Source organism: Pongo pygmaeus, chromosome 18 (genome assembly GCF_028885625.2).
Source record: "Pongo pygmaeus isolate AG05252 chromosome 18, NHGRI_mPonPyg2-v2.0_pri, whole genome shotgun sequence".
Lineage (NCBI taxonomy): Eukaryota > Metazoa > Chordata > Mammalia > Primates > Hominidae > Pongo > Pongo pygmaeus.
The window spans coordinates 50,248,135-50,260,115 of NC_072391.2; the positions used below are offsets into that span (position 1 = coordinate 50,248,135).

The 11,981-nt window shown below is 38.5% G+C and overlaps 1 protein-coding gene across 21 annotated transcripts in view; it reads left to right on the top strand.

Moving 5' to 3' along the window:
- CHD9 (chromodomain helicase DNA binding protein 9) overlaps positions 1-11,981 on the top strand; it is a 275,732-nt gene that overhangs the window by 88,438 nt on the left and 175,313 nt on the right. Inside the window, exon 1 of one of the 21 annotated variants that reach the window (XM_054453481.2) lies at positions 10,411-11,228. The exons of the other annotated variants lie outside the window; for them this stretch is intronic. The gene's annotated coding sequence lies outside the window, so the exon portion shown is untranslated. Of the gene's footprint in view, positions 1-10,410; positions 11,229-11,981 lie in introns of those variants that run through there. 21 annotated transcript variants of the gene reach the window in all.

Below are 11,981 nucleotides of genomic sequence, written 5' to 3' on the forward strand. Positions count from 1 at the left end.
TGCTTTGAGGACTGAGTTTCCAACACCTAAACTTTGGGGGACATATTCAAACTATAGCAAGTGTATAGATAATGCAGTTGGATTATCAGAAACATGTCAAGGATACATAGAGCAGAGTTACAGATGGGGTTTAATAGAGTAGTATACACATGGAATACATGGCATTAAAGCCCCTTATGTGGACTTTCATAATTATTTTTTATTTATTTATTTATTTATTTATTTGAGGCAGATACTCACTCTGTCGCCCAGGCTGGAGTGCAGTGGTGTGATCCCGGCTCACTGCAAGCTCCGCCTCCCGGGTTCATGCCATTCTCCTGCCTCAGCCTCCCCGGTAGCTGGAACTACAGGCACCCGCCACCATGCCTGGCTGATTTTTTGTATTTTTAGTAGAGACAGGGTTGCACCATGTTAGCCAGGATGGTCTCGATCTCCTGACCTCGTGATCCGCCCACCTCGGCCTCCCGAAGTGCTAGGATTACAGGCGTGAGCTACCGCGCCCGGCTTCATAATGATTTTATATATTTTACATTAATAGAACACCTAAGGATTTGCTAATTAGCTACTGAAAATAATTTAGGATACTTCTAGATAAATATTACAAGTTGGATTATTTTTCTTTTAGTTTCTAATTTTTGCTAGGACTCATGCTGTTACATGTTAAGGTCATATTAAACTGAAAAATAAAGGAATGAGGGCAGTGATACTCCCACAATTAATGTAATGACCTTTTTCAGCATTTAAAAAAATTTTTCCTTATTCTTGCCCATGACCCAAACATTTTTTTTTTCTTTTTAAAAGGGATTTTAGGCGTAGAACATTATAGATGAGCTCCTGAAGTGGGGGGAAAAATATGATATCTTCTGTAAATTAAAAAGATTTTAATTAAATCTCAGATAAGTTTTTCTTTTTAGATATGGAGCTTACTGCTTCATAGCTTTCTTGCATTTATTCTGTAATCAGGATGAAGCTTTCTTCCCGATGAAGCTTATGTCTGTGTTTTGGTTAGGGTAGTGGTGGTGTTATAACTGTTTTCTTGGGAGACTATGAAGTTTTTAAATTTCTGAATATGAATATAGAAAATAACCGAAAGTATAGAGTATAAGACACCTTTACAAGCATCCAGTTAAAACCTGTCATTGATGAGGAAACAGGGCCAGAGTTGAATATGTTATCACATATTCAGTTACTACCAGAGATTAGAATTTTGGTCTCTGTTAAGAAGAAAACAACAATTCCAATAAGTTTTAATTTATGTTTTGGGGCAATAAAATTTCTCTATTGGAACCTTTTGTCCTACTTTAAAAATGTCTGTTGTGGCCTGGGCAACATTGTGAGACCCTGTCTACAAATTTTTTTTTTTTTTTTTTGAGATGGAGTCTGGCTCAGTTGCCCAGGCTGGAGTGCGGTGGCGCTATCTTGGCTCACCACAACCTCTGCCTCCCGGGTTCAAGCGATTCTCCCGCCTCAGCCTTCCGAGTAGCTGGGACTACAGGCGCCCACTATGCCTAGCTAATTTTTGTGTTTTTAATAGAGATGGGGTTTCATTATGTAGGCCAGGCTGGTCTCAAACTCCTGACCTCATTATTCGCCCGCCTCAGCCTCCCAAAGTGCTGGGATTACAGGCGTGAGCCACCATGCCCAGCCTACAAAATATTTTTAAAAATTAGCCAGGCATGGTGGCACACGCTTTTAGTCTCAGCTACTCAAGAGGCAGAGGTGGGTGGTTCACTTGAGTACAGGAAGTCAAGGCTGCAGTGAGCTATGATCATGCCACTGTACTCCAGCCTGGGCAACAAAGCAAGACCCTGTCTCAAAAAAAAAAAAAAAAAAGTTCGTTTAGGATTGTAAGTAATGATTAAGTCAATTAAGCAAAGATATATTATATGTCCATATAAAAGAATTACTATCAGAATACTTTGGTTAGAAGTTTTCTAAGCAGCCTGGGCGCAGTGGCTTACGCTTGTAATCCCAGCACTTTTTTTTTTTTTTTTTTTTTTTTTGAGACAGACTTTAGCTCTTGTTGCCCAGGCTGGAGTGCAATGGTGCGATCTCAGCTCACTGCAACCTCCGCCTCCCGGGTTCAAGTGATTCTCCTGACTCAGCCTCCCAAATAGCTGGGATTACAGGCATGCACCACCATGCCTTGCTAATTTTGTGTTTTTAGTAAATGGGGTTTCTCCATGTTGGTCAGGCTGGTCTCGAACTACCGACCTCAGGTGATCCACCCACCTCGGCTTCCCAAAGTGCTGAGATTACAGGCATGAGCCACCATGCCCGGCCAATCCCAGCACTTTAGGAGGCTGAGGCGGAAGGATCACCTGAGGTCAGGAGTATGAGACCAGCCTGGCCAACACGGCGAAACCCTGTCTCTACTAAAAATACAAAATTAGCTGAGCGTGGTGGAGGGCACCTGTAATCCCAGCTACTCAGGAGGCTAAGACAGGAGAATCGCTTGAACCCAGGAGGCAGAAGTTGCAGTGAGCCGAGATTGCACCATTGCACTCCAGCCTGGGTGACAAGAGCAAAACGCCATCTCAAAAAAAAAAAAAAGTTTTCTAAGCAGTATAGGGCTGGCTGAAAATTAGGTCACAGTTTGGGATTTGCTATCCAGACGTCTTGTACTCTACCTCTTTTTAAATAGCTAAGTATATTACCAAAAGCTAGATTCTATAGCAGAGCATGCTTCATCTTCATGAAAAAACAGTCATATGTGGGCCATAATATACATATAATGGAATATTAGCCTTAAAAAGGAAAGATATTCTGACACATGCTAGCTACAGCATGGAAGAACCTTGAGGACATTATGCTAAGTGAAACAGACCAGTCACAAAAAGACAAATCCTATATGATTGTACTTATATGAGTTGTCTAGAGTTGTCATATTCATTGAAATGACAGTAGATGGTGATTGCCAGGAGTAAGGGTTAAGAGAAATGGTGGGTAACGGGTATGGAGTTAAAATTTTACGGCTAGGCACAGTGGCTGACACCTGTAATCCCAGCACTTTGGGAGGCTGAGGCGGGTGGATCACGAGGTCAGGAGTTCGAGACCAACCTGACCAAAATGGTGAAACCTGTCTCTACTAAAAAAAAAAAAAAAATTGTATGTGTGTGTATATATATATATATATATATATATATATATATATATATGATTAAAAAGTTCCAGAGATTGGTGCAAAACAATCAGAATATACTTAACACTACCGAACTGTATACTTAAAAATGGTGAGGATGGACTTGGTGGCTCATGCCTGTAATCCCAGCATGTTGGGAGGCCGAGGCGGGTGGATCACTTGAGGCCAGGAGTTTGAGACCAGCCTGGCCAACATGGCGAAACCCCATCTCTGCAAAAAAATACAAAAATTAGCCAGGTATGGTGACACATGCCTGTAATCCCTGCTACTTGGGAAGCTGAGGCACGAGAATCTCTTGAGCCTGGGAGGCAGAGGTTACAATGAACTGAGATCGTACCACTGCACTCTAGCCTGGGGGACAGAGTGAGACGGTCTCAAAAAAAAAAAAAAAAGTTAGGATGGTCACTTTTGTTACACATGTTTTACCACATTAAAAAAGGTTTTTTAATGGGCCATAAAGTCAATGTCCAAATAATCACTGTTGCTATTTTTTTTTAAAGTTTCACAAAATATTTTTTTAAACCCAGTTTCTGCCTTATGTAGCATTCCCTCTCCCCCACCAAAAAGAAATTTGTCATTTTCATGAATAAATACTTATTATCTGATACTGTGTGCTACTATTTAGTAGATACTAAGGATACATTACATAAAAATTACTGACTTAAATTTTATGGGGAGTGTAGGCTTTAAGATAATATGTAAACTATAGAATGTTAGCTAGTACTAAGTCAGAAAAATAAAGCAAGGAAGGGGGAGTGTGAAGCATTGGAGAGGGAAATAATGACATTTTAGAAAGGGCGATCAGGAAAGGCCTCACTAGGAATGTCACTTTTGAGAAAACTTACTGTAATGAAGGAACGGTGTATTGAGCAGAGGGAACAGTAAATACAAAGTCCTGGAAGAACATATATTCCTGGCTTTCAAGATTGTTTTTAATTGTAAGATCCATATGACAAAATGTGCTACTTTAACTGTCAAGTATACAGTGCAGTGGCATCAGCTTCATTCACAATGTTGTACAACCATCACCATTACCTGTTGCCATTTTTTTATCGCCTCAAGGCACTGTACCCATTACCAAATAACTTCTACTCTCCCCTTCCTCTAGCCCCAATAACCTCTAATTTAGTTTTATGTACCTTCTGTCTCTGTGAATTTTCCTATTCTAAATACTTCATATAAGTGGAATCATAATATTTGCTTTGTGTCTGCCTGCTAACATCTCTGACCATAGTGTCCTCAGGGTTCATCCATGTTGTGGCATGTATCAAAACTTTATTACTTTTTATGGCTGAGTAAGATTCTATTATAAATATCTGTTGATGGACACTTAGATTGTTTCCAGCTTTTGTCTATTGTGAATAATGCTGCTATGAGTGTTCATGTACAGGTTTTCTGTTTGAGTCCCTATTTTCAGTTGCTTTTGGTGAATAGTATGTACCTAGGAGTGATATTGCTGGGTCATAAGGTAATTCTCTGTTTAACTTTTTTAAATGTTTGCTTATTTAGGCCAGGTGCGGTGGCCCATGGCTGTAATCCCAGCACTTTGGGAGGTTGAGGTGGGTGGATCACCTGAGGTCAGGAGTTCAAGATCAGCCTAGCCAACATGGTGAAACCCTGTGTCTACTAAAAATACAAAAAAAATTACCTGGGCATGGTGGTGGGCGCCTGTAATCCCAGCTACTCGGGAGACTGAGGCAGAAGAATCATTTGAATCCAGGAGGCAGAGGTTGCAATGAGCCAAGATCGCACTGTTGCACTCCAGCCTTGGTGTCAGAGTGAGACTCCGCCTCCAAAAAAATATATAAAATTTTGCTTATTTAGTTTTTTGTTTGTTTTTGTTTTTTAGACACAGAGTCTCACTCTGTCACCTAGGCAGAAGTGCAGTGGCGCAGTCAGCTCACTGCAGCCTTGGCCTCCTGGGATCAAGCAGTCCTTCTGCCTCAGCCTCCTGAGTAGCTGGGACTACAGGCACACATGTACCCGTCTGGCTTGTTTAACTTTTTGAGGAACCACCACACTATTTTCCACAGTGGCTATACCATTTTACATTCCTATGAGAAACATATGAGGGTTCCAATTTCTTCACATCTTCTCCAACACTTGTTGTTTATTTTTTATACCATTCCTAGTAGGTGTGAAGTGATATCTCATTGTGATTTCTGTTTGTGTTTCCCTAATGACTGATGTTGAGTGTCTTCATGTCCTCCTTGGACATTCCTGTATCTTTTTTGATGAAATATCTAATGAAGTTCTTTGTCCATTTTTAAATTGGGTTGTCTTTCTGATACTGAGTTGTAGGAGTTCTTTAAAAATTCTGGATATTAAACCCTTATCAGATAAATGATTTACAAATACTTTCTTGCATTCTGTGGGTTGCCTTTTTATTATCTTCTGCTACCTTTGGGTTTAGTTTGCTCTTCTATTTCCTTAGGGGTACAATTAGGCTATGAATTTAAGATATATCTTTTAAAAATGTAGTTGTTCACAGGTATAACTTTCCCTCAGAGCATTGCTTTGATAAGCACTGGGTCTGATAAGTTTTGCTATATTGCGTTTCAATTTTCACTTGCGTATTTTCTAATTTTCCTCGTTATTTCTTCTTAGACCCATTGATTGTGTGCTGTTTAATTTTTACATATTTGTGATTTTTCTAATTTGGCTTCTGTTATCGATATTTAGGTTTATTCCATTGGAGTCAGAGAGGACAGTTTGTATACTTGTAATATTTTAAAATGTTTTAAGAATTGTTTTGTGGCCTCCCATATGGCCAATCCTGGAGAATGTTTCATCTGCACTCTGGAAGAATGTATATTTTGCTATTGTTGGGTAGAGTGTCTGTATATGTATGTTAGGTCTAATTGGTTTGTAGTGTTGTTCAAGTCCTCTTTTTTTATTGATTTTCTGTCTGGTTGGTCTATCTATTATTGAAAATGAGATATTTAAGTCTCCAACTATTGTAGAACTTTCTACAACTATATTGTAGAATTGTTTGTTTTTCCCGTCAATTCTGTGTATTTTTACTTCATAAATTTTGTGGGTCTGTTAGGTGCATATGTGTTTATAATTGTTATATCATATTGGTAGGTTGAGTCTCTTTCATCAGTGTGTAATGTCCTTCTTTGTCTCTTGTAACCTTTCTCTCTCTCTCTCTCTCTCTCTCGTACCCAGCCATTTTTTTTTCAGGCTGAAGTGCAGTGGCACAATCATGGTTCACTGTAACCTCCAACTCCTGGGCTCAGGAGATCCTCCAGCCTCAGCCTCCCAGTTAGCTAGGACTATAGGTGTGCACCATCACACCAGCTAATTAAAAAAAATATTTTTTTTTTTGTAGAAATGGGGTCTTGCTGTGTTTCCCAGGCAGGTCTTGAACTCCTGGCCTCAAGCAATACTGTTACCTCAGCCTCCCAAAGTGCTGAGATTGCGGCAGGTATGAGTCACTGTGCAAGGCCCTCTTGTAACCTTTTTTTACTTACAGTATTTTGTTTCATACTAATATCCCAGCTCTCTTTTGGTTACTATTTTTATGGAATATATTTTTTCATTTCTTGTTTTTTATCCTCCTGTGACTGTATTTAGAGGGAACCTCTTGTAAACAGTATATAAGATGGATTATGTTTTTCTTTTCATTTTTATCCATTCTGCTAATCTTTTCCTTTTAAGTAGAAAATTTCATTCATTTACATTTAAAGTAATTATTGATAAAGAAAACATACTTCTGTTATTTTGCTTTTTGCTTTTCAGTGTCTTGTATGATCTTTTTTCCTTAATTCATCCATTACTGCCAATTTCTTATATTTAGATTTTTTTTTTGTAGCATGCCATTTTGATTTTCTTCTTTCCTTTTCTGTATATTTTTTAGTTATTTCCTTAATGGTTATGTTGCAGATTATAATTAACAAAATTATAACAATGTATTTTAAATGCCAAGTTAGTTTCAGTGGTATACACATGCTCTGCTCCTAAACATCTGTCTCTTCACCTTTATATTGTTATTATCAAATATTACATCGGTCTACATTGTGTGCTTGTTAACAGAAATTTAAATGGGTTATTTATTTGCCTTTAGGATCATATTTTTTAAAAAGGCATTACATACCAAAGGTACAATAATGCTGGCTTTTATATTTACCTATATAATTACCTTTAGCAGCATTCTTTGTTTCTTCATACAGCTTCAAGATACTCTCTAGTGTCCTTTCATTTTATCCTAATGGATTCCCTTAATCATGTTTTTTAGGGCAGTTCTAATAACAAACTCCTTTAGCTTTTATTTATCTGCATGGGTCTTAATTTCTCTTCATTCTTAAAAAATAGCTTTTTGCATAGAATTCTTAGTCAACAGTTTTTTTCTTTCAGCACTTCAAATATTTCATGTCAGCACCTCTGGCCTTCATGGTTTCTGATGAGAAATCCACTTGTATCTTGTTGAGGCCCTCGCGTACTTGATGAGTCTTTTTTCTCTTGCAACTTTCAAGATTCTCTTTGTCTTTTGACAAATTGACTATAATGTGTTACGATGTGATCTCTTAGAATTTATCCTCCATGGAGTTTGGTGAGCTTCTTGGATATGTAGATTAATGTCTTTCATCAAATTTGGGGAGTTTGGGGCCATTATTTCCTCAAATAGTCTTTCTGCCCTTTTCTGTCTCTCCTCCTTCTGGGATGCCCACAATGTATATTTTATTCTCTTGATGTTGTCTCATAGGTTTTTTTAGGCTCAGTTCACTTTTCTTCTTCATTTTTCTTTCTTTTTCTTTTTCTTCTTCTTTTCCCTCCCCTCCCCTCCCCCCCGTCCTCCCTTTCCTCTCCTTGTCCTGGCCTTTTCTGATGGAGTATCATTCTGTCACCCAGGCTGGAATACAGTGGCACGATCTCAGCTCACTGCAAACTCTGCCTCTCAGGTTCAAGTGATTCTCCTGCCTCAGCCTCTCCCAAGTAGCTGAGATTACAGGCGCCTGCCATCATGCCTGGCTAGTTTTTATATTTTTTTAGTAGAGACGGGGTTTCATCATGTTGGCCAGGTTGGTCTCGAACTCCTGACCTCAGGTGATCCACCCGCCTTAGACTCCCAGAGTGCTGGGATTACAGGTGTGAGACACCACGTCCAGCCTCTTCATTATTTTTTCTTTGTGATCCTCATATTGGAGAATCTGGTAATTTCAATTCTTCTATCTTCAGGTCTTCAAATTTGCTGATTATTTCTTCGGTTTGCTCAAATCTCCTGTTGAACCACGATAATGAATTTTTTATTTCAGGTATTGTACTTTTCAGCTCTAGAATTTCTATTTTGTTACTTTTAAGGTGTTCTATTTCTGTATTGATATTCTTATTTTGTTCATATGCTGTTTTCCTGGTTTACTTTCATTCTTGGGCCATGGTTTCCTTTAGCTCTTTGATCATATCTAAGACACTCGATTTCAAGTTTTTGACCATCAAATCTAATGGACTTTCTAAGGGACAATTTCTGTCAACTTTTTTCTTCCTTTGGATGGGCTTTCTTATTCTTTGTATGCTTTCAGGGTATTTGTGTGTGTGTGTGTGATTGTGGGTGGGGGTGCACATACACACATGTGTGTGAGAAAACCAGACCATTTGATACTGTGATGTGCTAACTTCAGAAATAAGATTTACCCCCTTCCTTAGCATTTGCTCTTCTTGATTGTTGAAGGCTGGAGTCATCCATTTAGACACTTTTCAAACTATTTTCTGTAGTGACTATATTGGTTGTTGTCTGAGGTTACTGAAGCCTCTATTACTTAGGTTTGTGTTTAAATACAGATTTCCTTGAATGCTAGGAGTATTTTCTTTTCGGCATTCTCTTGGTTGTTATAAATATTTGGCTGTTTTCCAGAGTTCTGATAAAGTTGGTTCTGACACTTCCTGCTTGTTTTTGGTGTTTCTGTGGAGAGACAGGTGTTTGGAGCTGTCTACTCTGTCATTTTGCTGACATCACTCTCTCATGCTTGGCTTTGTAGTGACCTGAGGAGGCCATTGTGGCTGAAGCAAGGGGGTGAGCAAGAGAGAAGTGCAGCCAGAGATGAGGGCAGAGAGCTGTTCTGGTGGTGGTGCAGGGCCGTGCTTACAAGTCATAGTAAGGATTTCAGTTTTTCATGTGAGTGACATAAAGAGTCATTGGAGGGTTGTGAGCAGAGGAGTGTCCTGAATTAACTTGCATTTTAATGAGATCACTGTTTTGAAACAGGGCAAGGTAAATAGCAGGCTGTTAGTTGCCAATCAAGTGTCCAAGATGAGAAGTAAAGTAGTTTGTTAGGTAAATGGGTCTAGATTTAAGGTAGTGATATATAATTAATAGATGTAAGTTAGGGAATTGCCAATATAGAGATTTTATTTAAAACCTTGAGATTGGATGAAATCACCTTAGAAGTGATTATAGATAGAAAAGAGAAGAGATTGGAGTCCTCCAACATTTGTAGATTGAAATCTGTAAAAAGAGAATGAGAATGAACACTCAGAAAAGTAGGAGAGAAACCAAGTGAATACCATATATAACAATTAAATGAAGTTAACTGTTTCAAGGAGGATTCCATGATAACTACATCGAATGCTGCTGATAGGTAGTGTTAGATGAGACGTGAAAAACGACCCTTGTAGTTCATTATGTGAAGGTCCGTATGCCCTCAGGTCAGTTTGGTGAGATGATGGGAATAAAACTGGATTTCAAGAGAGAATGGCAACAAATAAATTGAAGACAATAAACCTAAACAGATTTCTCAAGTTTGTTGTAAAGAGGAAGAAAGAAGGGGGAGGAAATTGAAAGGATAATAAATGGGATCAAGAGAGGGGATATTTGAAGATGAGAGAAATAACAGCTTGTTTGTATACAGATGAGAATGGGACAAATTGATGACTCAGAAGAGAGAAGAAAGAATTACTGGGGCAATGCCTTTGAGTGGGCAAGTAGGTGGGGAAGGAAGGCAGAGGAAGGAGAGTTTTAATTTTTTATTGCTTATTACAAGAATCAAACATTTTCCAACTTAAATCTAAAACAGTGGAGGAAACTTTTTAAAAGTAATTTCCTTGGTTTTTTCTTTGTTTGTTTGTTTGTTTGTTTTGGAGACAGGGCCTCTCTCTGTTACCCAGGCTAGAGTGTAGTGGCTCAATCATGGCTCACTGCAGCCTCAATCTCTCAGGCTCAAGCGATCCTCCCACTTCAGCCCCCCAAATAGCTGGGACTACAGGAATGCACCATGCCTGGCTAATTTTTTTTTTTTTTTTTTTTTTTTTTTTTTTTTTTTTTTGTAGAGACAAGGGTCTCATTTTGTTACCTAGGCTGGTCTCGAACTCCTGGGCTTAAGCATTCCTCCCACTTCAGCCTCCCAAAGTGCTGGGATTACAGGTGTGAGCCACTGCACCTTGCCAATTTTCAGATTTATATGTGATATGATTGAGGAAAGCTGATCAGAAATACTTTGGCTTGTAGGTAGGAAACACAGTTATTCTGGCATGTGAGTATCTGTGTGCTAGCTGGTAAGGTGCCCAGGAAAGGGGAGATCAGATCAAATAATGAATATACAATTGAATGGAAAGAGTACAAGTCCTTACCTGCTTTAATCCTTACTGGATACAGAGTTAATCAGTTCTTGTTACCTTTTAAAGGGCTAGCCCTAAATAATTAAGGGACAATATTGAATTCATATTAATTTAATATTAACACCCTTTCAATTGATATTTATTACTCAGAAGTATCTGGGCTTCCTAATTTTTTGATAAAAAGTAAGAATTCTAGATATCCTAAATTTAAATTTTCAAATTTCACTAATGTTTTACTAATATTTCCTGAGCTGTGACATTCTAAAGCTGACTGTTCCTCAAACCAAACATCACTTACTATTATTACTGATTATAAAAACATCTTGCTTTTGTATGGAAAACATTTTAATATGCATTGTATCACTTAATCATTGTATCAAGTATGTAGGATAGGCAGAGGGTTTTGTTGATTCTTTAGTTTTTATATTTCTTCAGGTCCCTAATAATAAGGAGCTTTGTGGATGATACTATGCATCTTCTAGAGAAGCAGTCCTCAACCTTTTTGGCACCAGGGACCAGTTTCGTGGATGGGGTAGGGAAGTGGGGGGGTGATGGATGGAGGGAGATGATTTCAGGATGAAACTGTTCCACCTCAGGCATTAATTAGATTCTCATAAGGGAGCACAGCCTAGATCACTTACATGTGCAGTTCACCATAGGGTTCGGGCTGCTATGAGAATCTAATGCTGCCGCTGATGTGACAGGAGGCGGAGCTCGGGCAGTAATGCTGGCTGACCTGCTGCTCACCTCCTGCTGTGCAGCCTGGTTTCTAACAGGCAACGCACCCATTCCATCTGCAGCCTGGGGTTTCGGGACCCCTATTCTAGAGTTGTCATTTGTGACAGAGTCAGTAAAAATCATCTCAGTAAATTTTGAAGTTTTAAATTTTGATTGATTAAAATGATCTTGATAGCTTACCCCGTCTCAAAAAAATCTTTTTTTTCCTGAGTCATTTAAAAATATGTCTACTCTAGAGTTCTTATTTATTTTAAAATTTTTCCAGCGCTTAATTTTTACTTACATTACTAGCTTATTTTAACATTGTTATAAGTTTCAAAGTGTATTAGATAGATAAAATATTTTCTTTGAGAAGACACAGACTTCCACTGTAACTTAAATCATCCAAAGTAACTTCACCTATTTAATTTTTTCTCAGAAAGATCTACCTTGCAAATACTTGCCAAGTAAAATTAGTTGGTAATTAGGTTGAATAAAATCAGTTTGTTTTTTTTTTTTTTGAGACAGTGTCTCACTCTGTTCCCTAGGCTGGAGTGCAGTGGCACAA